The sequence below is a fragment of the Rattus rattus genome, chromosome 1 (genome assembly GCF_011064425.1).
Source record: "Rattus rattus isolate New Zealand chromosome 1, Rrattus_CSIRO_v1, whole genome shotgun sequence".
NCBI lineage: Eukaryota > Metazoa > Chordata > Mammalia > Rodentia > Muridae > Rattus > Rattus rattus.
In genome coordinates, this window is record NC_046154.1 from 10,793,276 (window position 1) to 10,818,890 (window position 25,615).

At 52.2% G+C, this 25,615-nt stretch overlaps 1 protein-coding gene across 1 annotated transcript in view; it reads left to right on the plus strand.

Moving 5' to 3' along the window:
* The first annotated feature begins 9,180 nt into the window (after nucleotides 1-9,180).
* The window catches only part of Spsb1 (splA/ryanodine receptor domain and SOCS box containing 1), a 58,230-nt gene continuing 41,795 nt past the window's right edge, over nucleotides 9,181-25,615 (plus strand). The window contains exon 1 of the mRNA XM_032894311.1: nucleotides 9,181-9,348. The gene's annotated coding sequence lies outside the window, so the exon portion shown is untranslated. The remainder of the gene's footprint in view (nucleotides 9,349-25,615) is intronic.

The window sequence follows — 25,615 nt, forward strand, 5'->3', positions numbered from 1 at the left end:
CATCTTAAAACCAGATGTCAGAGTCTCTCCTGAGCCATTCAGGGACAGAAGGTGCCGGCTCGCCTCTTCTTCCTCCTCCCTCCTCTGTACAGTCCATGCTGCAGATGGGTCAGCCACCGCTAAGCCACACAGCATACCACGTAGTTGGCACCTAAAAATATTGCCTTGTGTTTTCCCTTTAAATAGAAAGGTCCCTCAGCTCCATCCACGCCAGGCCTCCACCTCTGGGTTCCGGGTGGGCGCCTGGGACTTCAGCCAGACTGGGCCCCCCTACCCCCTCGCTGAGCTGTCATGGCTCAGAGATGGAGGGGGTGGGGTGGGGTGACTTGTGATAGGGGTTCGTGCACTCCTGAGAGCTGGAGGGATGACACAGGGTAGACTGGTGTTTGACTTGCCCAACGTCCCCGAACATTACATATCCAGATGGGCCCTATTTCAAAGCCCAGGGCATCCCCATTGCACAGATGAGAGTCCAGGATTGGAGGAACCTGTGACAATGGAAGGGGCAGGGCATACTGGTGTGCTTACAGGACCCGTGACCAGGGATATCTGACCTCCTGAGGTACCGGTGAGAGATGGGAAGCTGTAGCCCATGAGTTCTTCATCTCTTGTCCTTGTGACTTCCTTTGCTCCTGAAGAGAGGGGAGCAGAGACTTCAAGGGCACACAAGCTATGGGTTCTCCTTCTGGTGCGTTTGTCTCCCTCTCAGCTCGGGTCCCGGGGTGCATACACTGGGTTGCTCATCTATGATTCAGGCTCAGACGGCCCTGGAACCCAAGGCCAGGAGAACCAGCTCATCCCCAGCCACGCAGCAAATGCGAGTGGGGATAAATAATTGCTCTTTAAAGTCACCGGCTTTGCGTTGCTATGTGTCAAGGATCCAGGTGAGCCTTGGGCGTCTGTGGGAATGCAACATAGCCCTTCACACAATAGAAGTCTGGCGAGATTAGGATGGCCCAAAGATTCGGACAATTGGAGGAGAATTGCCTCTCTCACAGGGGCTGTGAGGGAGGGCCAGGTGGGAGAGTGTGTAATCAGGGGTGGTAAGCCGAGAAGGGCAGATGGGAGCTGGGAGCCAGAGCAGAGCAGAGCGTGGGGTGGGGGGAGAAGCTTCTGGAGAGGGGCCTGTGGCACAGTCATGGAGGAGGAAGCAGGGGGTTGAGGAGGTAAAGCATGGAGGGAGGAGACTGGCGGAGCCAGGAGAGGTGGGAAGAGGGTGCCAGGTGCAGAGCGGCAGAAGGCAGCCTGTTGAGGGCCTTGTAGATGTGGTCAGGCTTTGGGACTCTGTTTTAAAAATATATGTGTGTGTGTGTGTGTGTGTGTGTGTGTGTGTGTGTGTGTGTGTGTGTGTGTGTGTGTGAGAGAGAGAGAGAGAGAGAGAGAGAGAGAGAGAGAGAGAGAGACCCTGAGGGAATCTGTTCTCTCCCTCCACCACGTGTGTCCTGAGCCCTCCTGGCTACCCCTTAGTTCTGTCTTGGTGACAGAGTGGGACAGTGAGGATTTACTTTGCAGAGACCGTTTATCTCGCTGTGTGGGATGCTGATCGGAAGGGCCGAGTTCCCAAACAGAAGAGGGTGAAAAGCCAGGTACCAGGCAGCTGAGGGGTGAGGAATACATATTTGTTTTCAGTCAGGGCCAAAGTCAAGACGAAGGTGTCTCAGGCTACAGGAAATCCCCCTTCCTTACCGGGTCCAACCCTCAGGGCTATCGGCAGTTTTGGTTTTCTTTGGCTTGTGGGTCACTTAAGCCCACCTCTTTGCCTCTCGTTTACTTTGGTCTTGTTTACCAGGCTCTCTGTGTAGTTCAGGCTGGCCTCACACGCCCGCCTCAGCCCCCTGTGTGCTGGAGTTTCAGGGGAGTGCCACCATACCCGGCTCTGCCTCTCTTTTTTCCAGGGTTTTCTGTTCTGTTGGTCTGGATCCAGACAGGCCTTCTCTTCAGTGCTCCTTCACCATTGGATCAAATCCCACCTGAGGCCAGTGTGATGTCATTTTAGATCTGCAAAGATCCCCATCCCCATCCCATCCCTTGGTCTCCCAAGTTGGTCTCCAACTTGCTACGTAGCTGAGAATGACCTTGAGCTTCTGGCCCCCCTGCCTTTACCCCCCAAGTGTTTGGATTATACCACCAAACCAAGTTTTATGTCGTGCTGGGGATTGAGCCCAGGGCTTCATGCATGCTGGGCAAGTGGTCTGCCAACCTAGCTAAATCCCCAGCCTGAGATCTTGTTACTAAACACGACAATATTCACAGGGTTTGAGGCACAGGGACCAGGTAGGTTACACTCTTACTTCCATAGTGTATTACACAGGAAGGACATAGCAAAGGTGACAGGTAGGTAGTGTGGGGTTGAGGCTTGTGCTGTGAGGCAGGCCAGGAGGAGCTAACTCAGTTTCATCTTCCAGCCATCTTTGTGGGAATAATACCAACAAGCTCCCAGCATGCAGCAGGGCACACGGCTCATGCCCGGTAAATGCTTATGCTAAATGAATGGGGAAACTGAGCCCTGATGGATGTGAAGATGAAACAGAAGGTTCAGGTCTGTGGGTCTGGACTCGTGATCGAGATGTCTACCAAACACAGCAAGCTGAAGACTGGAGAAGAAACGGGTATCTAGCTGCTGGAGGTGCCTTAACATTTGGGGACTGTAGCTTGTTTTTTGCTACTTTATGGGTTCTTCCCTCCACTCTTCTCCCTTTTCGTCTACCCTTTCAACCCTCTAACACTAGATAGGAGAGGGAAAAAGTGTAGAGGGGAAAGAGACAATATTACTGTTAGACTACTTCCTGCTGATTAGGGACATTGAGTTCTTTGGGGGCAAGTCTGATCTTCACTGTCAGGATTTCTAATTCTTCTTCTTCTTCTTCTTCTTCTTCTTCTTCTTCTTCTTCTTCTTCTTCTTCTTCTTCTTCTTCTTCTTCTTCTTCTTCCTCTTCTTCTTCTTCTTCTTCTCCTCCTCCTCCTCCTCCTCCTCCTCCTCCTCCTCCTCCTCCTCCTCTTCCTCCTCCTCCTCCTCCTCTCTCTTCTCCTCCTCCTCTTCTCTTCTTCTCTTCTTCTTTTTCTCCTCCTCCTCATCCTCTTCCTCTTCTTCTCCCCTTCTTTTCTTCCTCTTCCTCCTCTTCTTCCTCCCTCTTCTTCCTCTCCCTCTCCTTTCTTCTTCTTCTTCTTCTTCTTTTCTTCTTTTTTCCTCCTCTTCCTCTTCCTCTCCCCCTTCCCCTCTTCCCCCCTCCTACTCTCCTCCTCCTCCGTTTTTCAAATGACTACTTAACAAACCTTGACCAACAACAAACAACCCATCCTGCTTCTCTGGGTCCCAACATTTATATATCTTCTGAAAAGTTCCCAGAATTCCAAAGGTCACATGACCACAGAGACCATCTGCAGCTGGCAAAGTCACACCTCTGCTAGAGCACGAGGCAAATCGTGTCAGCTGATGTGGACAGTCTGAAGCAGCCCCATCCCCTACACCTGATGCTGAAACAAAAGCATATCCCCATATTTCTGATTTTTTTCCCCAAAGAAAACAAAATTCTCGCTACGGGAGACAACAGAGTGGCCTTAAGTTCTGGACCAGAGTGTTCTCTCTCCAAGCTTCTCTGAGTAAAAGAAAAATAGATGATCGTACAAAGATACCTGAAGTGAGTCTTTTAAAAAATCACTTAACTTTTATAAAGGTTTATTTTACTCTGTGTGTGTGTGTGTGTGTGTGTGTGTGTGTTGGTCAAAACTCAATATCGTGTATCATCTAAAATCACTCTCTAACTTATACTTTGAGACACGCCCTCTCGCTGTACCTGGAGCTCAGTAATAGGCTGGACTGTCCCTGCTTCTCCAGCACTGGGGTTACAGGAGTGCTAGCTATCTCGGTCACATTCGTATCACTACCCAATGATCCATCTCCTCTCAGCCCCGAACGATCCCATTCCAGCCTTTTCCGTTTACATGGAGATTCTCTAAAGCCAGGAGCTTGGTCCATTTTGCTTACCACTCGCCAGTGTGTAGAACAGCACAGAAGGTTCTATGTAGGCGCCGAGGGGAAAAGAAGCAATAGTCTTACCAGTGTGCTGGATCCTGAATGCTACAATACTGACCCGCCAGGTAAGATATGCTTGTTGCTGAACAGAGGCACAGAGATTATGAGGGTAACCAGCTGCTTAAAAGTCCATGGCTTGGGAGGTCGTGAGCCCTGGGGTAGGGAGAGAGGATGCTCCCGTTGTTTTACTAAGTGGCCACGTTGTCAGACTGCCTTCGAACTATTTACGCTTATACCCACAACAGTCTGCTCTCAGCCGTGGCCAGAGATCTTCTTTCAATATGGGCAGCACGGGCGGCAGTTACTGAAGAGACTCAGAATGGGCTAAGGTGCCAGAAAAAGTGACTGTTGAGGGTTGGGGCAAGGTCCTGGGTTGGTCCCCAGCCCCGAAAAAAAAAAAAAAAAAAAAAAAAAAGTGACTGTTGAGTGCTAGCCCTAATGGAACGTAGGTATTTGCCCCTCCCCCCAATACACGCTGCCCACATCCTATTGGACACCCTCAGGACATCTATACTAGCCCCTCCCCGAATGCAAGCTGGCCAAGGCTTATTGGACATCCTCGGAACGTCTATACTAGCTCTCCCCCAATGCACATTTATGCACGTTGCCCAAGGCTTATGGCCTTCCTCAAGAGGGAACAGAAAGGTTTAAGTGGGGAGGAGAGCTGTCGGATGCTGTCTTGTGGACATGCATGGCTGCCCTGCCCATGACCTTCCTGCGGCTGTGGTTCCTGCACGAGCCCGCCCTGTATAAGAGTAAGCCAACCAACGTGATCAGTCCACACTGTAGCAGGAGGCACCAACTCAACTCAGTGGGTTAAAAATATCATAGAGGGGGTTGGGGATTTAGCTCAGTGGTAGAGCGCTTGCCTAGCAAGCGCAAGGCCCTGGGTTCAGTCCCCAGCTCCGAAAGAAAAAAGGAAAAAGGAAAAAAAATATCATAGAGAAGGAAAAAAGAGAAGAGCTCAATTTATGTTCATTAAGATCCTCAAATTTTAACTTTAAAAAAAAAAAAAAACAAACCTGAGAGACCAAAGGAAGAAATACTCTTAGGAAGCATTTGCTTATAGTGTTTAAATAAAGATTTACTGTTCTGGTAAAGATGTCCCATGGGGAAAACGCCCTGAAAGATGGGCAAAAATTACTAGTGGCAAGCTGACAGGGGCAACAGCATCCCAGCTATTATTGGCTATTATTTTACTCGAAAAGGATCAGAAAATATTGCAGGGGGCGCTAGAGAGGTGGCTTTGTGCCTAAGAGCACTGGCTGCTCTCTCGGAGGCTCTGGGTTCAACTCTCAGGACCCACACGACAGTTATGAATGTTTATAACTCCCAGTTCCAGGGGATCTGGCACCTTCTTCTGGCCTCTACCAGTACCAGGCACTCACACAGCATGCTCGTGTACATGTAGGCAAAACACTCATTGATATAAAATAAAAACAACTACACCCTGAAAAACAAACAAAAAACACATTGCAAGATTCCACCCTCTCCCTTTATCCACATCTCTGGGGATCTCATGTAGCCCAAGCTGGTCTTGAACTCAGTGTGTAAAGGATTTTAACCTTGAACTTCAGATCTTCCTGCCTCTACCTCCTAAGTGCCAGGTTTACAGATACATGCCAGCAAGACCAGGTCTATGTTAGTCTAACAACTGAGCTTCATGCCACGGAATGACCATCTCTCTGTTAACGTCTTCTCAGAGAGCCTTAAGAGCTCCTTTCAAGCCTGGGTACCACTTAAAGCCCGATACAGTTACTGAACCTTTTCTCTGAATGTTTGGTATTGCTATACTGCAATCTCATGTCTTGCCAGCAGGTGTCACTGTTCAACAACGTGATCCCGCACCAGCACACCCACACAGGACGAATAGAGCCTAGTTTTACTTTGTGAGCGAGCTCTGTCCTCAGCAGGGATGGTCTGCATGTACTAATATACCCCAGTCAGTGTTTGTTCTCTCTGTCTTGGTAGCACTCGCAACACTTTTGTGTCATGGATTGGTCTCACAAATCCTTGGGACTCTTTAAACTCCTCAAAACCTTTTTACTTCATGTTTGTTAAATGATCGAACATACGTATATACGAACATGCCTCTCCAAGCCCTGGGGAACACAGAGCAGTTCTATGGATAACAAAACCGAATCTTTTGGGCTGGGTAAAGTGCACCCCACAACCGTGAAGGTCTGAATTAAAATTCCAAACACCCGTATTAAGGACGCTGTGGCAGTGATCATCTATAATCTCACTTAAATATTCATACTTCTCAGATCGTGGGGGAGGGAGGTGTGGGCTGGAGAATCCCCAGAAGCTCCTGTAATGGGCCTGGCAGAAACGAAAATATTCCAGAGAGACACTTGTATCTCTCATTCTGACTGTCAGACTATCGAAACAATGGACCCCAAAGAAATGGGAATTTCCCCAGGAATCTCATGTTGGCAGAAGAAAGGGCTCCGGCCAGAGGGGGAACTTGTCTCCCAGAAAGATTTCACACAGTTCTAAGAACTCAGACCTCCCTACGGGATGCGAATGAGGCCCAGACAATGACAGGACAACCATGTTTTGACCGTAACTGCTTAGGTGGGCATGGCCTCTACCTCCCTTCACGACTGCACGGATGAACTTGTGGGGTTTACGAGATCTCTCCGCCCTTCTTCCCGGTGTGACCACACCAAATATATCTTTTTTTCCCCCTGCTTTCCACTTTTAATTTGGCTCCATTAACTGGCTTTATTGAGGACGGGTGGCCAGACCTGAACTGGAACACAAGTTGTAACCTCTGAGTACGATAACATGCCCAGACCAGCTAGCCTGGTGTATGTAGCAGTGAGCAAGAAAGCCTGGTCTTAAATAAGTGGAAGGTGAGGACCAGTGCCCGAGGCTGTCCTGACCTCCACAGGCACGCGGCGCTACGCTTGTGCCCACGTTCACGTTTACACACACAGCCATGCACACAAAATCAACTTCAAACTGAATCTCTGTAGGTTAAGTGTCTTGGTCAAGGACACACATCGTGTGAACAGCGGTGTTGGGGTTTGCACTACGCTGGTCTTATTCCAAGGGGCCTCAGGGAAGACAGGGACCGTGTACCCTTTAAAGAGTGGCAGTATTCTTTCCTGTGGGCCCCAACTGTCCAAGGTATCTCTACCCAGATCTCAAACCAACGTCAGAAAAAGCAATTCTGTGAAGACTCGTTCCCTAACGATCCATCCTTATCATTTTTCCGAAGGTTAGAGAAGTAAGCAAACCCTATCAGCAGAACCCATGATGTACAAGATGTGGGAGTGGGGTCTCGGTTACAGAGTGAGCGGAACTGGGCGTCCTGAGCCTCCTCCCCCACTGGGGCTCACAGATTTGACTCAGTCTTAAGCAATCACCAGCTGACCTTTCGATCATATTTATCAGCTGCTGTAACACTATTGCAAGCTCATGACTTTTCAATAAACAATAGGATCACGCCCCTTTCAGACTCGTTCGCAGTGCTCTGATTCACGGAGGTCACTGCAGTATGACTAACTGTGTGATACCAGCCCACCTTCCCAGTATCCCGGGGTGACAGAGACGACTGTCTGGTAAGCCTAGCTATTCAGACCATTGATATCAAGTTACCCAACAGGATCAGAACTCGAGAGTTCGGGATCGGTGCTGATGGAGAAGTAGTCAAGCCTTTTGAGAGCTGTCTTTCTCAGACAGCTAAGGACCCAGAGCAACTGCTGACACTCTAATCATTTGAAACTTATCCGGTCTGTCCCTGAAGCTCTCCCCCAGGCAAAAGATAAGCCTTAGAAGAGTACTTTTTGAATAAGCTGAGAGGATGTAGCCCTGGTGTATGACCACAGTACCTGCCTTGTGAGGTGACCGTACCCGATAAGGGACGCACACTTCTGGCTCAACATATGGAGCACGGCTCTCTCCTTCCAAGCTATATGGCTGCTGTGCTCACAGGGAACCCTACAAGTTTTCAGACTTTGAAGAGTCCAACAGGCGGGAGTCACCCCAGAGTCACCGGCAAGGCTGCCTGACTGATAGGGTCCACTGGAGAGGCCATTTTCCCCACCCAGGTCCACCTTGTCCATGGCAGTCCCGAAACATCTGTGTTTTCAAACAAAACTGGCAACTCAGTGAGGTGACTGGAATCTACACAGTAGGCTCCGGCCCTTCGAGTCTTTACAGTGAATGATTACATAACGTCAGCGGCCACAGTATTGATAGCAATGTCTCCAGCATCCCTCACCACCAATGGGTGAGGAGTGGGGAGATCTTAGGGGGATATCGTTAAGATGGGAACGTAAAATCCCCCTCAGCCCCTGTTCTGTAGTGAGGGGGAAGGAAAAATCCCTTTCAAAGCCTCTAACAGGGCACTGTCACTCATGCCATCCTAAGCTCGGTGTCTAGGTACTGTGGATGCCTATGCGACCAAGACCTCCGGGTCTTGAAGTCCTGAGTTGCCTGCCTCTCCCCATAAGTGCGGAAACAGTATAGAGCAGCAGGATTGCTTTCCTTTGCAAGGCCGTATGACAGAACCTTAACTCGGAGTTTCAAACGAGTTAGTCAAGATCTTGCTCCTGTGATTATTGCTATAACCTCCCCATGACAAACATTCTTTTCCCTAATGAATGAACCTCAACTTCTCAATACAGGACTGGGCACCACCGCAGCCCCTCGCAGGTTTTCCGTTACTATGATATCGGCCTTAGGCCCAGCCTTTTCCCAAAACTCCTCCAGAGGGATCAAAACTCGTGCTGCAGAGGCCAGGGCAGAAAGATGTATGGCTGAGCCTACACCAGGTCCACAAGAAGGTGGTACTGGGGGCTACAGAGCTCGCAAAGCCGCAATCCGGGATGCCTTTGATCCTCGCACGCTCTGCGCTCTCGGGCGCCCCGCAGCGTTCAGCCCTGGGAAACCCAACACTGGGCCAGAAAGTAGAGGGGCGGGGCGGGGTAAGGGGAGGGGCGTGGGGCGGGGCTAGGCGGGAAAGGGGACGGGGAGGGACCTGCGGAGCAACGGGCAGGAGTGAGGGCCGGGATAAAGGGCGTGACCTGGGGCGTGGCAGGGCAGATGAAGGCGGGGCGGGGCATACAAACCCTGCCCACGGCGCGTCCCTCTTTTTCTCCGCCCCCCCACTTTAGAGCGGTCGGTGGCTTTTTCTTCTCAGCGCACGAGTCGCGCTGGAGCGGCCCGCGCGCTTGCCGCAGGAACCTGCTCCAGGCGCTGGCGCCGGGGCCGCGGAGAGGAAGCGACTTCGCTCTCTGCAGCGGGCGCGGCCCTGGGCACCGCGAGCCTCCTGAGCTCCCGGAGCTGCGGCCTCTCTGTGCGCGGTAGGCGGCTCGGGACACCGATGACCCGTTGGGTGGGCGCGCGTTCGGGCTCTGGGGTCCGGGGAAGAGGGAGACACGGGAACCACCACGCAGTGGGAACTGAGAGGGCAGGCGCGGGGCAGAGAGTGGGCAAAGGGTGGGCACCCGCCGTGAAGCCGTGATCGATCTTGGGTCCCCGGAGAGGGGCCGGGCGCCGCCCAGTGCACAGCCGCGTCTGCTGCGGAGGGGCGGCTCCTGGAGGCTCTGGGGTCCCACCTGCGGGGGCGGCATTGGGCGGGGGCCTCAGTGGAGCGGGGACTGTCGCGCACTAGGATGAGCCTAGGCTGCAGACCGAGAAAGAGGCCTGGGGTGCGCCATAGTCCCGGGGCGCCTTAGGGTTCTGGTTGCTGAGGCGGACTCCCATCGCCAAAGTCGAGGGGATCCTTTCTGCACCGTGCATCGCGACCCTGCTGAGTTAAGTTAGTTTCGCTTTTCCCGCCAGTACGAGCTCTGATCTGCAGTGGTCACAACTGTCCTAGTCCTCCTTCCTGATCCCCCCTTTCCGATCCGGCCCGGTAGCGCCTCTCTCTGGGAGACCGCCTGGTGACACTGTGCGAGGCGCCAGCCACCCCGGAGCCGCCGATGCTTCTCCCGGGCAACCGAGGTTATGTCAGGAAATCGATGGAAACAGAGAAACAAGAGCAGCCTGAATCGGCTGGTGGAGCAGCGGGCTGGGTTGTCCCGCGCCTGAGGAGTGTGCAAGGACTCGTTAATTTCCAAGTTTAAGGATGTGCCATGGCAAAGACTGAATGTTCACAAATGGTGCCTCTAAAGATGCTCGCCAGCCAGGAAATTGTGGTGTGCTTTTGCGAATGAGAATGTGTCCTCGAGTGTTTCTGGGAGTGACGGTGTATCGTTGTGAATGCGTGTGTTTCCTAAGTGTTCTTGCCTGTCTGTGAACATATTTCTGTGGCACAAACATGTGTCTGTACACATCTGTGTGTGTGTGTTTCTGTGTGTGTGTGTGTGTGTGTTTCTGTGTGTGTGTGTGTCCACTGCCATCCAGGATAACCCAGCAGTGGGGTGGCCATTGGCTCCGGAGGGTTGTGGAGTATGACTCCCCTCGCTTGGTTGGTTCTGGTAAGTGGAGTTGCTGGAGTGTTGGCCGGCACCTTTTCAGAGAAGCTTCTGCCAGCTGAGCAAGGCTCAGGCTCCTCTTTTTCTCTGAAAGCAAACTGTGCAGTGGTGGTGAGCTGGCAGAGGCTGCTTCCTGAGTGAGTAATATTTAATTAAACCCTCTACTTAGTAACATCAGAAACTGCTCATGAGCTGAGTTTTAACAGGTGTTTATCCCCCATGACGAAGATTTGGTGTCCTTGAAGAAGGCTCAGGATCGGGCAGACACACACACACACACACACACACACACACACACACACACACACACACTGAGGTAGGATGACCTCGAGGGAGTTGACTTTCTTCCTAATTGTTAGCCTCTAGGAGAGAGTGGGATTGCTTTTCCTTTTTGCCCCACGCCTTCCTAACTTGCATCTCTGGGAGGCAGAAAGCACTACACTAACATTAGTGGTACAGACAGAGGGATCGTGCAGTCAGAGAAGCACTACATCATTTAGAGACTATCTAGCTAGACCAACCCTTTCCCAGTGGAGGCCCAGAGAGGTTGGGAGATTTAGCTGAAGTGCATAGCCAGGGTTATGCACCAAGACTTAAATCCTGGCTGTTGGTCACTGTCCCTAGCCCTGAGGTCATAGGCCAAGTATCTGCAAAGTGACCGGGCTGGATTAGATCATCTGAAACATTTCTCCTTCTCCTCTTATTGCAGGGAGCACGTCTTCCAGTAGATCTCAGACGTTCTCTAGATTGGGAGATGTGGAGTTTCTGAATCCGGAAACTTTACAAGTCCTTTTCTTGCTTGGCCTGTATCCCACTCAAATCAGCCAGACCAAAACCTGGGGAGAAGCCATAACTGTCAGAGTCTTAGGAAGGCCTGGTCTTGCCTGGGGCCCTGGATGAGGTCACTTAGGGGTAAATTAGGCTTTGCCAGTGTGAGGCTGTGCCAGCAAGGGTGGACACACCCTTCAATGGGTTCCTCATGGCTGCTGCATAAAACAGGCCCCCGTGGAATCAGCATAGACGTTCAATTTCTCCTTGCTCCCAGGGGCACTGCTGCTGTTGATGGGGATGCAGACGCTTCCTTCTTGAGCCTGCTACCCTCTCCGGGGTGGATGAAGCTGGAAGGCAGACGCATCTGTCTCCGCTTTATCTAGGTCTTTGCGCGTCTCACCATGCTGTGAGTTTAATCTAGGGAGTTCGCACCAGTCCCTTTCAGAAATAGGGTGTGGCTAATATCCGTGAGTTGATTCGTCTTTTTTGTCACGGTGTACGGCGCATGGCAGGTGTGCCTCCCTGGGTCACGGCGCCAGTTTGTGGTCCCTGCCTTCACCGAAAGCCAAATCAGTGAGAGCTAGAGCAAAAGGCTGCCCGTCCCCCGGGGCTCTCAGTGCCGTGCCCACCCTTCTGCAGATGGTATCCTCGCCATCGGACTCTGCCATGAGTCCTCATCACACCCCCACTGGGCAACAGCTAGGACTGGTGCCAGGCTCCTTGACACATCGGGTTGTCTACACTTCCCAGGCGCTTAGACTGGGCGCTCTAGAGCTCCCATCCCCCTCTGCCGCAGCAGGTTACTTAACCAAGGTCTGTTTGCCATTGAAGGGCGGAGTCAAAACTCCAACCCAGTCACCATCACCATCACAGTGTGCCTCTCTTCGGCCTTGCCTGTCCCTTCTGTGTTGTTTGTTAAAATATTTATTATTGCGTGTGTATGATGTGTGTGTGTGAGGAGGGGTGCACATGTGCCATAGCGTGTGCGTGTGCGTGCGTGTGTGCATGCGTGTATGCGTGTGTGCGTGTGTGCGTGCGTGTGCGTGTGTGTGTGCGTGTGTGTGCATGTGTGGTGTGTGTGTGCATGTGTGGTGTGTGTGTGTGTGTGTGTGTGTGCGCGCGTGCGTGTGTGCATGTGTACCAGTTTGTGGCACTTTGTCTGCTTAACCATCTTGATAGCCCCTGTTAGCTTTATAAATGAATTTTCTGTTGCTGCTGCTGCAAAAAAAAAATTCAATCATCTGCTTGTGGAAAGGATCATATGATGAATGAGTCTTCACATTCCTTCACAAATTTTGAGGGTGAACATGTGCACATACATGAGAACGTACCTGCACATACACAAGTTGCAATGTTCAGAAGCAGAAATAGGTTGTCGAGTTACCTACCGTACCTTGTAAGATGTATTTAAGGGGAGAATCGGGTTAAAATCAGACCCCGTGACTCCCTCCGTATGAGGGTGAGGTATGTGTGCCATCTTGTGTGTCTTCACTTCCTGACTTTGAAGCTGAGGATGATGCTACGGTGAATGAAGACCTTGACCATGCCGCCAGCAGCCCGTCAGGGGCTCCAGCCTTGGGCCGCTCTTCAGAGCTCCTGGGTAGCGCCTGGTTTATTTAGCATTGTAAAAGTTCTGTCGGTTGCCTAATATTAAAAACAATGAGTCTGAGGGTCATGAGGCAAACCACATCGGTTTAGGGCCTCTTGGCCTCCCTGAAGAGTTGGGCAAGAGAAGCCGCCAAGGCACAGCCCTGCTCTGCCTGCTGTGGAGGCCCAGACCTTGTGCAATGCTTGTGCAGGGGGTCACGGCAGGCCTGGGTGTTAGGAACAAGAGATGATTTGTCAACAAATTCTGGATTAGACCTCAACCCAAACTTTAACTATTCAACTTGCTGTGCTGGCTGTGTCTGGAAGGGTCTGGAAGCCCCCGCTTTGCCCCAACTTCTGCGTGCTCTGAACTGAAGGGGGTGTGGGTGTTGGGATGTAGCCTCCACACTCAGAGAAGGACAGCTGAGGGGGACTTTGGCATCTCAGGGTTGGAGGGCCCCGCCTGTGACAAGGTCTCCACTCTGCCTCTCACAGTGACCCCTGCTTGCCAGGTTAGCTATGCGGCTGTGATGCTGCCAGTTGTTTTGGGGGCCACCTTGACTGTTAACGTTACACCCGTGTAAGTGGCCTTTCTTATTGCTATAACAAAATATCTGATTTTGTTATATATATTTTGAAAATGCAACAAAGAACAACTTAAAGAAAAGGCTGTTCCATCATCTTGGGGAAGATGTGAGAATAGAGGCTGAAGGTGCCTGGTGTCATGGTGTCCACAGTCAGAAAACAGCGACATTAAAGTGCTTGTACTCAGTCCTCCTTATCCCGTTCAGTCAGCCCATCCTGGACAGTGCCACTTAGAATCAAGGCAGGTCTTCCCCTCCTCTTGAAACGGCCTCACAGACAGACGCACTAAGAGTGTCTCTGAGGTGATTGCAAATCCCATCAAGGAAGATTAAACATCATAGCGCCCCTGTTCGGTGAGCATCTGCTTCCCCTACTTGTCATCCCACCCTTAAGGTACAAGGGCTCTCTCCCTTTGGGTCACCTCCCTTTGTGTCGTCTTACCCGTGCACGGGGAGCTGCCTTCCAAAGGAACGTACGTGTCTCCTAATTCCCTGGGAGGAATCCACAAGCCCATGGGGTAGATTCTGTGGGTATGGGGTCATGGTGGCAGGGGACATGGGTCTGCTGACTGTCGAGGTTGAGATTCTTTGTTTAGTGTTGCAGTGTCAGGAGTTATGGGGGACACTAACAGGTTGGTTGGCCCCCTCTGAAACACGAAAAGCTGGCACACTGTGTCCACTGGAGTTGCCAAGCCTCTGGGGTCAGTGGAGGAAGGGTCAGCAGCAGCTGGAAAGATTGGGCTTCCAGAGGGGCGGATCACTCCCACCTCAGACCTCACCGCCCATCCTGGGAGGGCCCAGAGGGCGAACTTCCTTCCCACCCACCAGTACTCTGGGAAATAGATTTGGGAGACCCACTCTGAAGTGCGGCTTGCTCTTCTCTGACCTTCTGTGGAACCCCATCCCTGAGAACCCTCGAGTGGGTAGGAGTAATCGGACGTGGGGGAGAAGGAGGCTGAGAGGTGGCTCTCAACCTCCAAGGGCAAGGTGGGTGTAATTAGTAATTACCATAATGGGCGGTCGAGCGAAGCCGTAATCACAGCCGTCTGGCTCGTGCAGACCTATGGGGCCGGCGAGTTAATCACCATGTTCCTAGGAGCAAAGCAGATGAGAGGAAGCCTGCTGCGTTCTTGACTGTCCAAGCAAAAGGCCTCCGGGGTGAGCGAACCCAAGTGTAACTCAGATCACAGAAACAGAGGCATGGGCTCTCAACTCGTCCCACCTGAGCCCAGCAACAAGGAGGCTGGGCCTACCTGAGTTCACCCGAGTCACTCAGGAAGAAAGTGGACACTGTTAATCTTTCGGCTAGGCCTCCCCGAAAGGCCTTAAGGTCTTTGACCGGGACGGCTGTACACTAGGGGACAGGAAGTAATCAGAGAACCCGGGGGCCTAGTGGATTGTTGTCCGTGAGTTGACTCGATTCCAGGACACTGGAATGCTCTCGTGGTCCTCTCTTCCCAGAGGAGCTGGTGGGGGTCACGTGATCAATGGAGTTTTAGCTTAGACCCAACTTAGAGGATGCAGTGGGTCCCTGAACATATCTGTGGTTATTTTTTTTTCTTAATCTTAATATAACGGGGACAGAAAGTATAGCAGCCAGCGTAATCATCACATTGACTCTCTGACCCGTGAGCAAGACCAGGGTCGAATGGAAATCATTAGGAATGTGTTCAGCCGGAGAGAGACGATAAATCGATGAGAGCACTGATGTATCTCTCAGAGGGCTTTCAGAGATGAGCGCCCTATCAAGGGTTTGAGAGGCACCAAGGGTGGTGGTCTCCTCACCCACACCCCCATTCAACTCGACAAGCACAGGTAGGCTATGCCAAAGGCCTCTGGGTCTTAGAGAATGACATTGCTTATCCTTAAATGGAGCAAGTGGTGACTCTAGCTGCAGCTGCTGCACCAGATGTGACTTTCTTACTTGAGCAAATGCACACATCTGGTATACAGCTACTGAGATCATGGATCTGGAAAATGCCCTTTTCTCCAGATCTGTCTGTCCACAAGACCTTCCGCCAGCAGCGGATTTTCACCCGGCAAGGCCAGTAACACACGCGCACGGTCCCACCTCAGGGGTAATTCACTCTCCTAGGCCATGGCACAGTTCCATCCCTAGGGTCTCCCTTGCCGTGACCTTCTACGATATGTCACAAGTGCCAATGATGTTTAAGACGTTACGCTGCTTGGATTGAATGAGCGAGCGGTTGAAAGGCACTTACTAGGAAGACCTTCATGGCGGAAGCTGGACAGAAGGCCCCCGTTGAAATCTAGGACCCTTTGCATCAATGACGTTTTTTATGAGATGTGTGGTGTGGGGCAGGCTGGAACACACTTCTCCGGCAAAGGATTAAGTGGTTGTGCCTTGCCCTGCTTACAGCCAAGAAGGCAAACGTACGCTAGCAGCCCTTTTCGGAGTCTGAAGATAATACATTCCAGACTTGGGCGTGTTACCGGCCTCATCTCCTGAGGGACTCCGAATGCTGCTGGTTTTGAGTGGGACCTGGACAGGGAGAAGGTTCTGCAACAGATCCAGGCCCCATGCAGACCGCTTTTTATGTTTGGGCTGCATGATCCAGGGACTAAGTGATCCTCGAGGTGCTGTGGTAGATAAGGATGCTGCTATTCAGAGCCTTTGGCAGCCCCCAAAGTGAATCACAGCACAAGTGCTTGGGATTTTGGAGCAAGGCCCAGCTGCTCTCCCCAAATAACTACTCTCCTTTTGAGAGACAGCCCTTGGCACGCTGCTGGGCCTCAGTGCGAAATGAACCCCCGACCACGGGCCGCCCCTTTATCCTTTGATTTGAGCCACCACCCGTATGAACTGGGTATCACCGGATGCCACCCCAGCCCCCACCCCAAGCCATAAAGATGGACGTGTACCTAGGAACAATCCATGATCCCTGAGCAGTGCCCGAACGCTCCAGTACGTTGTCTTTGAGACAATGGGCAGGATGCCTGATTTGAAGATATCGGACAGGCTGTGTTCCCAGCCATCCTTCCCACTGCCCAATGATGTCCTGGAGTAGCCACGGTGCCAGGGAAGGATACTGCGTGTGAGAAGCAGAGAGAGCGACACTTGTCTATGTGTATAATGAGCAGGCGCTCACTGCTTGCTTCTGTCTGTATGGAAAATAGGCATGTTAGCTTACGAACCTGGGCCTGACGGCTCCTGAGGAGTGGCATGCAAGGTTATCTTCTGGCCTCTACGTGCATAGACGTGCACATATGCACATGGACATGCACACACACACATGCACGCACGTACACACGCACGCACGCACACAGAGTCTGGTAAGGAGTCTAGCTGGACAGTCAGGGGAGGCAACTCTCTAGTGCTGACCTGCCAGTTGGGAGAGGAGCTGATAGTACTCCTGAGGTACAGTGGGCAGACACTGGGAGCTCACTGGACATGCAGCGTTAAAGCAGGGTTGAAGAAGTGGTTAGGAGGTCACAGCTAGGAACTGGAGCCTGTTTGGAAAGGAAGTTTCTCTGTCAGCAGAAGATTGCGTGGCATGAGGTGAGACATCGCAGGTTTGGAGCCATGTTGGGCATCTTCTTCCAAATGGAGAAGACCTTTGGTGGCCTCTCAGGCCTCGGGCTTCCACCTGGTACACACTGTCTGGGGAGAGGCTACCTTTGAACACCAGCAGACACCTCCTAGCTGATGTGTGCTCGGACCTCTAAGGTGAGTTTCATAGTGTCTGGGAACCATCTGGAAAGCCTTTCAAGAGAAAAATATGAAGTCTACAAACCTTTTAAAAATATTTATTTATTTATGTATGCGAGCACAGTGTCTCTTGTCTTCAGACACACCAGAAGAGGGCATCAGATCCCATTACAGACGGTTGTGAGCCACCATGTGGTTGCTGGGATTTGAACTCAGGACCTCTGGAAGAGCAGTCAGTGCTCTTAACCACTGAGCCATCTCTCCAGCCCAGATCCTTCAGAAACCAAGGTATCTACAAAGCCAACTCAAAGCTGAAGCCACAGAACAGATGTTTGTCAAGGAGAAGCCAGCTGGGAAAGCGTGGGCCAGGCCACTGGTGGACATTAGATCCCCGTGAATCTACGATCCTAACGTTACTTCTCTTCAGTGCTCGGGTTTGAACTCAGAGCCTTGTGTGTGCTGAAGAAGTGTTTCTCCCACCGAACCACATTTTCAGCCCTTGGAGTTTTGAGATGGTCTTGCTGGGCTAGCTTAGCTTGGCCTTGAACTTGTGATCATGTCTCAGCTTCCCTAATGCTAGAATTATGGCTATGAGCCAACACGCTCAGTTTCTGTGAAGATAGCAATAGTGACCAGGTCTTGGTGCAAGCCAGACCAGTACTCTACCAGCAGGGCTACATCCCAGGCTGCCTGGGGAAGGAGGCTTCATGGTGTGCCTTTAAGGTAATTGTAACCACGGGGTTCCTCTGATGCCCGCTTCAACTGGATTGCAGGTGAAGCTGCCTGTGCTGCTGGTGGGGGAAAGGTATAGGGGCTGGAGAGGTGTCCCGTCGCTCTGGTTTCTTGGCCATTAAGTCCCCCCAACACACACACACACACTACCCCTGTCCTGGAACAAGAGGAATAACACCAGTCATGGCCCAGCCTCTATTCCCAGGTCTCCGGACTGTGGTCAACATAATATCTGCTTCCCCGCTTCCCTCACCCTCCTTCCCGCCTCCCCCTGTCCCCAGCCTGATCCTGGTGGCCCTTGTTACTAGAACTGCTCAGCCTAGCTCATCAATGACCTGTCCCCATCAGCCACACACTTGCCTTTCCTCCCCTGCTGAGGAGCTCCTGGGGCTCCTTGGGTCTCTCCTGCTGCTACCAGACCCTGTTTGCTTCCCTTCTACTACCACCATTGCTAGGACACATACATGAGAGAAACAACGCAGAAGGGGACAGCCGGACGTTTGGCTGGTGGTTTCAGATTTTGTAGGCCGTGTTCACCCAGCTCTGCCGCTTCTGGGCCCGTGTGACACCGCACAGCTCGTGTGCAGGTGAGGAACGAGAAGCAAAGCAGCACGCCTCGCAGCAGTTGTGAGGTGGAGAGACGGATGCTTGGAGAGCTAGCGCGACTTTCTCTCCATTCCTTCCTGACAGCGTCTTGTATTCTTTCCACACTTTGCCCGGCAGTCAGGGGAAGGCGCGTGAAATACCATCTTCTCCAAGGATGGCTCTGCGAGTAGTCGGAACCCTTGTCAAATGCAGTCTCCGCCAGGCTCCATGCCTGACATCCTCAAACGGCCCCGTGAGGTAGATGCTGCGGCCTTGTTTATGGCTGAGAATAATGAACTTCAAAGATGTTTCCTGAGCTGTAGATGGCTTCCAGGTCCCCGTGGACCCCGGGAACACGTGAATTCCAGACACATGTAGCCACCAAGAGGGTTCCTACAAGGTTGAGATTTTTCACGGTCAGTGCTAGGAAGTCTGGCTTTCACAGGGCAGCCTGAGGGGAGGCTGCTACATTGCTGTATAGCAGGGGGTGGCAACCTGTGTCAGGCTTAGTGGTTGTGTGTGGGTCCAGGGTATCCTTGTACCCCCTCCTCCACAATTTCACCTCCAGCGCTATTCCTGAGATATTGATCAGATGGAATTTCCCCCTCGATTTCCTGTCTTACCCTAACCGTTATTTCCATAACGCCGTAAGTGGGGATCCTGGACCTTTTCTCTCAGAAGACCCAAATTTAACCCCCTCGTCTGTCCAACTGCCTATGCCCCCTCCCCATCAGGTTATTGACCTGGCGGTGTCACTGTCCACTGACAGAGGCCCAGGAGTCTGGCTCCGTGGTGCTGCTTGGTTGCCTCAAGTCTTCCCTCTTGTGGGGGTCCATGATAGTAAGACAGTTCTGTGCCTGCTGTGGGGAGGGCACAGGAGAAGCGAGCCATCAGATGGGGATCACAGGAAGCTGGCGGACCTCAAATTAAGCACAGGAGTCAGAGAATAGTAGGTTTTATGAGGGATGAGGCATTTGGTCTGAGAAACCTTCAGAGAGTTTCTGGGTGAGACCTGTAGACAATGCACACAGAAATGGAGCTCCGTAGCTTGAAGAGGAGGGAGAGGGAAACCTTTGCAGGCTCTTCTCAGTTTGGTGATTTTAGGGCCCACGAGAACGGTGGCTGGATGTGTCTGTGGAGCACAGATGAGGGGAAGGGAGGGCTTCCTAAGGATGCACAGCAGTGTCCAATTAATGATCACCTATAAATTATACGTATGTGTCAGGGCTCCTTCTTCAGAGCCATGGGTGCTGGGCCCAGATTTCTCTGTCCTTTGTGTACCTGTTATGCTGACTCTGAGTTGATTCCTGTGGTCTCCCCGCCACCCCGTTTACCCTCCCAAGCCCCTCCAAGCCAGCCTTCCCACCACCCAGCTTTCAGGACTGTCTGTAAAGCCCAAGATAAAAGGCTTTCTGCTCCCCTCTTTTTAAAAAAAATTCCCTCATCATTCAGCCGCTGTCCCCTGAATGCCTGCTCTGTCTGGACTGTCCCGGTGCCTGCACTGAGGGAGATGCCCAGACAGGGCTAACCCGGAGGTCTGAGTCTGAGCTGCACCCTCGTGACTGGGTCTCTTTCTTCCCCGCTATGGGTCTTGCCACAGCGGAGGTTTGCACGGCTGTCAGATGTTTACTGTGGAAACTTGCAGACAGGGATACCTCCAGGCCCCGCCCTGACCACCCAGGTCACTGCTCATTCCCTGGTCTCCTCAGTAGGTACAGTCATCCTCCTTTGAAAACCCCATCGGGCTCAGGAATAGCGGTGGAGTTCTAGGAAAGATCAGCAGGGCTCTTGCGCATTGGGGGTTTATACTGAGTGTCCCCGAATCTGTGTCTCTGGACACTGCCTACAGTTTGTGCAGAATCTCAGGGCTGTTTGAGCCAGAGGGGCTCTACTTAGATTTGGATTTAGGAGAGCGGTAGTATAGGGTTCTCTAAGGTGTAGTTTTTATTTTTTATTTTTGAGAGGGGTAGTTTGCACTGCTCAGCATGGATTTGGAGCCCATACTCCTAGAAACTGACTTTCAGACGCCACCTCCCTCCCCTCTCTGCCTCTGGCTTTCAAAAAATGCTTTCAGGAGTGACACCAGGGCCAGGCAGGCAGGGCACAGGCTGTTTCTACAAGGTCCTGGGTGACAGGTGTGACATATGGCTTCACCCAGCACGTTTGAGGGAGTGTGGGGTGTTCTTCCTGAGAAGGTGGATTTAGAGAAACCTGAGGGAAGTGAATTATCTCTGTGGTACTGGCCTGTCTGTCTGTCCTTCTACCCCAGCCAGCTGAAGCAGCTGCGTTCAGGCCCCATAGAAACCAGGGCTGAGCTCTCTCTCTCTCTCTCTCTCTCTCTCTCTCTCTCTCTCTCTCTCTCTCTCTCTTTCTCTCGCCTGTCCCTCACTGAGCTGAGACTCAGTCCAGTAAAAGTGGCACAGCTTTGGAAAGCCCCCCAAGGAAAGCTGTCCCCAGGATGCGACCAAGGGTAGCGTAAGAAGCTTGTCCAAGCTAGGCTCGTTGTGTGAGCAGGGTGGCCATGCTGCATATGGGATGCTCATTTTCTTCCTTCCTGTAGGAAGGACACCAGTTCCTACAGGTGTGTGGAGCACCTGTAGGTGTTGATTTCCTTTTAAATCTACGTGCTTTCCACTATACACGAGGTGGGGACTCCTAGGCCCTTCACGGATCGGTAAACTGACACTTAAAAACTATACATGGAGGTACACTGCTTCTAATCCCAGTACTTGAGGAGCTAAGGCAAGAGAATTGTAAGTTCCCAGCCAGGGGGACTACATAGTGACCCTGTTGAAAAAAAAAAAAAAAAAGAACCAGAATTAAAAAATGGAGTCAAATACTTATGCTGACATAGTATTATAGATGCAAGAATACTATGCTTGGTGGTTTTTTTTTTTTACATTTTCCTGCATGTGTGTTGTGTATGCATTCTTTGCAAGTATGTGTATGTGCTTGCCTGCATGTATGTGCACAGGGTGTGTGTGTGTGTGTGTGTGTGTGCTTGAGCGAATGTTGTGTGCACAGGGGGTGTGTACTTGTGTGCATGTGTGTGCACAGGGTTGTGTGTGCTTGTGTGCATGCGTGTGCACACAAGTGTATGTATGCATGTGGAGGCCCGAGGCTGATGTGGGGAGCCATCTGTCATCCAACATGGCTCTTTCCCGTGATTCCTAAGTCAGTTTCCAGATCAAGCCCAGACTGCACCAATAAGGCTAGTCTTACCAGCTTGTTCCAGAGGATCCTCTGTCATCACCCTCTGAAGCTGGAATTACAGGTGGGCTGCCATACCCATCTGGCATTTTTGTGGTTTCTGGGGATCTGAACTCTGGTCTTCCCACTTTAACTGCTGAGCCATCTTCTCCAGCCCCTCGGTCTGTATCCTGACCCTGTGCCTACCTGAGCTGGAAAACTCAGGATGGGGTGGTGAGAGGCAGTTCCTACAGTGCCACACACTGGGCAGGGTAGGGGAGAGATTCTGATGGAGGGGGCGAAGGAAGGGCCTCGTGACTGGGTCTGGAGAGGGAGGTAAGATGGCGGCCCTTCAACCCTGTAGTCTGGGAGTAGCGGAGCACACCCCACTCACTCCCAGTCCCGAGCACATGTGTATGCTGGTGTGGATGACACCAGCATCTTCAGAGAGGTAGAAAAGACCCTGAGTCTTGCACTTTTCCCAGACAACCCTAGACATGTTTAGTGGTTCTGCTGGGCTCTCAGTAGGTCAGCCACACCCAGAATCTTCTACTTTCACACAGATACCCAGAGCAGCCGCCTGGCTGGGGAGCCTCCGGGCCTCAGCTCTCCTGGGCCTCCTGCTGGGAGCTGCCACTCGCCAGGGTTCTGATTCTCAGACCAATCTCCTAATGCCCCAGAGGGGATGCATACCTGGGTTCACGTGGAGGAGGTAGAGGGAGGTAGCGGGGAGAGAGCAGGGCCCTGATACTTCCCTCTGCTCTTTGTCTAAGAATTCACATTTAGACAACTGAGAGACTGATGGCCTCAAGCCTGGCCTTCCCTTGTGGTGCCACTGCTTCTCTCTGAGAAAAACCAGCCTTGGGCGTCAGACTTTAATTACCTTCCCAAGGGATGCTTCCTGTGGATATTTCTAGTGACAGTGGCTGAGGCTGAGCTCCTGAATAAAATTAGGGTGTTTAACTGGGTCATAAGCTCCCATGCCCCCCAGAGGCTGGGAAGGGAGGCAGAAGGGCATCGGAAAGCCGGTCGTGTAAAGAAGTTCATGTCCCTGCTAAGGACTAGCTCCTGGGACCGTGGAGCCCACTGGCATGGTAATGTTTTGTTTTGTTTTTTTTCCCCAAGAGAAGACGAGAATACACACACACACACACACACACACACACACACACACACACACACACACACACACACACACACACTGATAACTAACTCAGGGAGTTTTGTTTGAGAAGTCCCAACACTATACCAGCTGAAAATGAATCTTTGAGTCAGGACACAGGACACAACTGGGAAGCCCACTCGGTTTGGGGCCAGGCAGCTGGGCCAGGGAGTGTTTCCACCCGTGGTCCAGCCCCCAGGCCACCTGCCCAGGCTGCATTGTGGTTAAAACTGAGGACCAATTCTGCAGATTTCACTGAAACCAGAGACACACGGTGGCTCTGAGGAACAAGAGGGGACAACTCCCTGCTCCTCAAGAGATGGCGTTCGCATGATTGTCTTTTGGGTACCCTGCATAGCTCTCACAGCTTTGGAGACACAACACACACTCCTGGTAGGTACTTAGTAGATAATTTATGTTGCAGATAAGCAAATTGTGACCTACCCCCCCCTTTGGTAGATGGGGTTTTAATACAAATCTGATTGCTCTGTGTGTGTGTGTGTGTGTGTTATTTTGTTTTTTTCCCAAGAGAAGCTGAGAACACACACACACACACACACACCCCAATGACCTTGCCCTGGCCTGAGCTGCATTCTAATTATATCCACTGAGGTCAAGGTCCCCCTAGCTCCTCTCCTGCTGGGGCACCTAGAGTCCACCGGCTGTCCCACCTATGAGCACTGCAAAGGCTGCTGACTAATTCACCTCACAAAGGTTTTACATGCTGGCGCTTCCAGGAACCTCGTGGGTGGATTTGTTTCACTAAAGGGGAAAATGAAACAAAACATTGGGGCATGGGGGTTCTTTCCTGAGAAGAGGACTCAGTAATTAAGGGTGCGCACGTGTGTGGCTCTGGGCATCCTGGTGCATTCTGCAGCCAGCAGGGCCTCTTGGCAGCCTGCTCCAGGGAGAAATCCCTTAGTCATTTACAAGCAGATTCAGGTGTAGGAGGTCAGGGAGGTGCAGGGCCTGTGGGGGACACAAGAGACCCTGCCCTGCCCAGGGAACCACATCGGCTGGGCACTCCTTCCAGCTCTGATCTGCCCCATACCTGCCAGAAGAAGAGCTGGGTGAAGAGGAAGGTGGCAGGTGAGACAGCAGACCACACCCTAGGGGCTCATGGCACTCCAAGGGGACACGGCCTGGCAAGAAGATGCTCCCAGCTGGCCAACACCTCCTGCCTACTGCTGCTGGGTTGGGGACAGGGGACTGCCTGGGATGCTTAGATTCTGCTGGAGAATGTATACAGCAGTTAGTTCCGGGAGAGGTGTGTGTGTGTGTGTGTGTGTGTGTGTGTGTGTGTGTGTGCACTCCTGTCTGCCTGTCTGTCCGTCTGTCCGTCTGTCTGCACCATATATTTCTGCATGGCCTCCTCCAGGTCATCACTACATCTTGTCAGGTCCAGGCTCTACTGAAGTAAGCCTGCTTAGATCCTGACACTTGACAGGATCCCGGGATGCTCGGCTATGTCCCAGACTTAGGCAGAGAACCTCGTGTAGATGCTTTATGGTAAGGAAGCACAGGTCACAGCAGAGACAGATCGGTTGGGCGATTTTTGGTACCCTGCAGCCCATGTGTGTCCCTTGCCTCAGACCAGGGACATAAGCAGGCTGTGCAGGGAGGGACCGCTCTGAATGCAGTGGACTCTCTAGGGTGGCAGGCTCCTGTCTGGATGGGTCTGCAGGGGAAGCCGGGCTTAGTCTGTGTGTGGAGGAGTTTTAAAGCTGCTTTGAGCTTGGATGGGAGTCCGGGAGGTGACTGCAATCTAGCGCTGGAACCTCGTGCCTCTGTGACCTGAGCGTCCTGGTCATTTCTCTGAGCCTCCAGTTTCCCCCGGGATGTGGGGGTCAGAATGCCCCCTGAATGGGCTGAGGCAATGCCGGTGAGTTGCCTGGGGTTGTCCTCCCAGTATCCAGGTATGCCCCATCTATTGGAAACAAGGCAGTTTGTCATGGAGAGGATGGGGAACCAGATAACTCCTCCCTAATACAACGGTAATGGAGGCCAGCAGGGATTGGGGAGAATTTTAATGGCAATCAGGATTTATTCGGGAAAGCTGCTCAGGGGGCGAATTCTCTGACCCCGAGTCTTAGGGCTGTGAAGGCCGAGAGAAAGGAGGAGAGGGAGACAAGAAGAGACGCATTCACTGGGTGAGGGTAGTGTGTACGCAGAATCATCAGGCGCTTAGCCGGGACTTAGAGTCATAATAAGTGCCGGAGAAATGACATCAGTAAAGGCAGTATGACGTCTGGATTTTCAGTTTTAATATTTGGGAGTGTGTGTGTGTGTGTACGTGTGTGTGTGTGTACGTGTGTGTGTCTCGGGTCCGTAGGTCCGTCTGTGTCTTTCCCTCCCCCTTCCAGCTCTATTGGTTTCTTGGATCTGAGCCTTTTATTCTTCTCTGATCTTCCATTAATCACACGTATGCATATTAAGGGTGTCTGGCCCAAGTACCAGCCCCCTCCGCTCCCCAGCCGTAGGAAGCGCGGTGGACAGCTGTGGGCTGTGACAAGCCAGGTGGAGACAGGAAGCAGCTGGGCTGTTTCCCCCCTTTCCGGGCAGGTTAGGGAAGCACGGTGATTGTTCTGGGAAGCTCAGCTGGTACAGCACCCCTGTTTCCTGTGGCCAGTGAGGGCGTGGCCTGGGGTCTGGGCTGCCGCTAGTGTTGGCGTGGGCACCAGAGGCTTATAGCGCCATGCCTTATCTTCAGCTAGGGGGTGGCTGGTGGTGATAGACTCTCCCCACACCCATCCGTGCCTTTTACTGTGCACTCTCTCTGGCTGTACCCTCTTCACTTTCTCCTTTGGCAGCCTGAGTCCCGAGCCTCTGCAAGCTGTCTGAGGAGCAGGCCGGCGAGACGGGGGAAAGCAT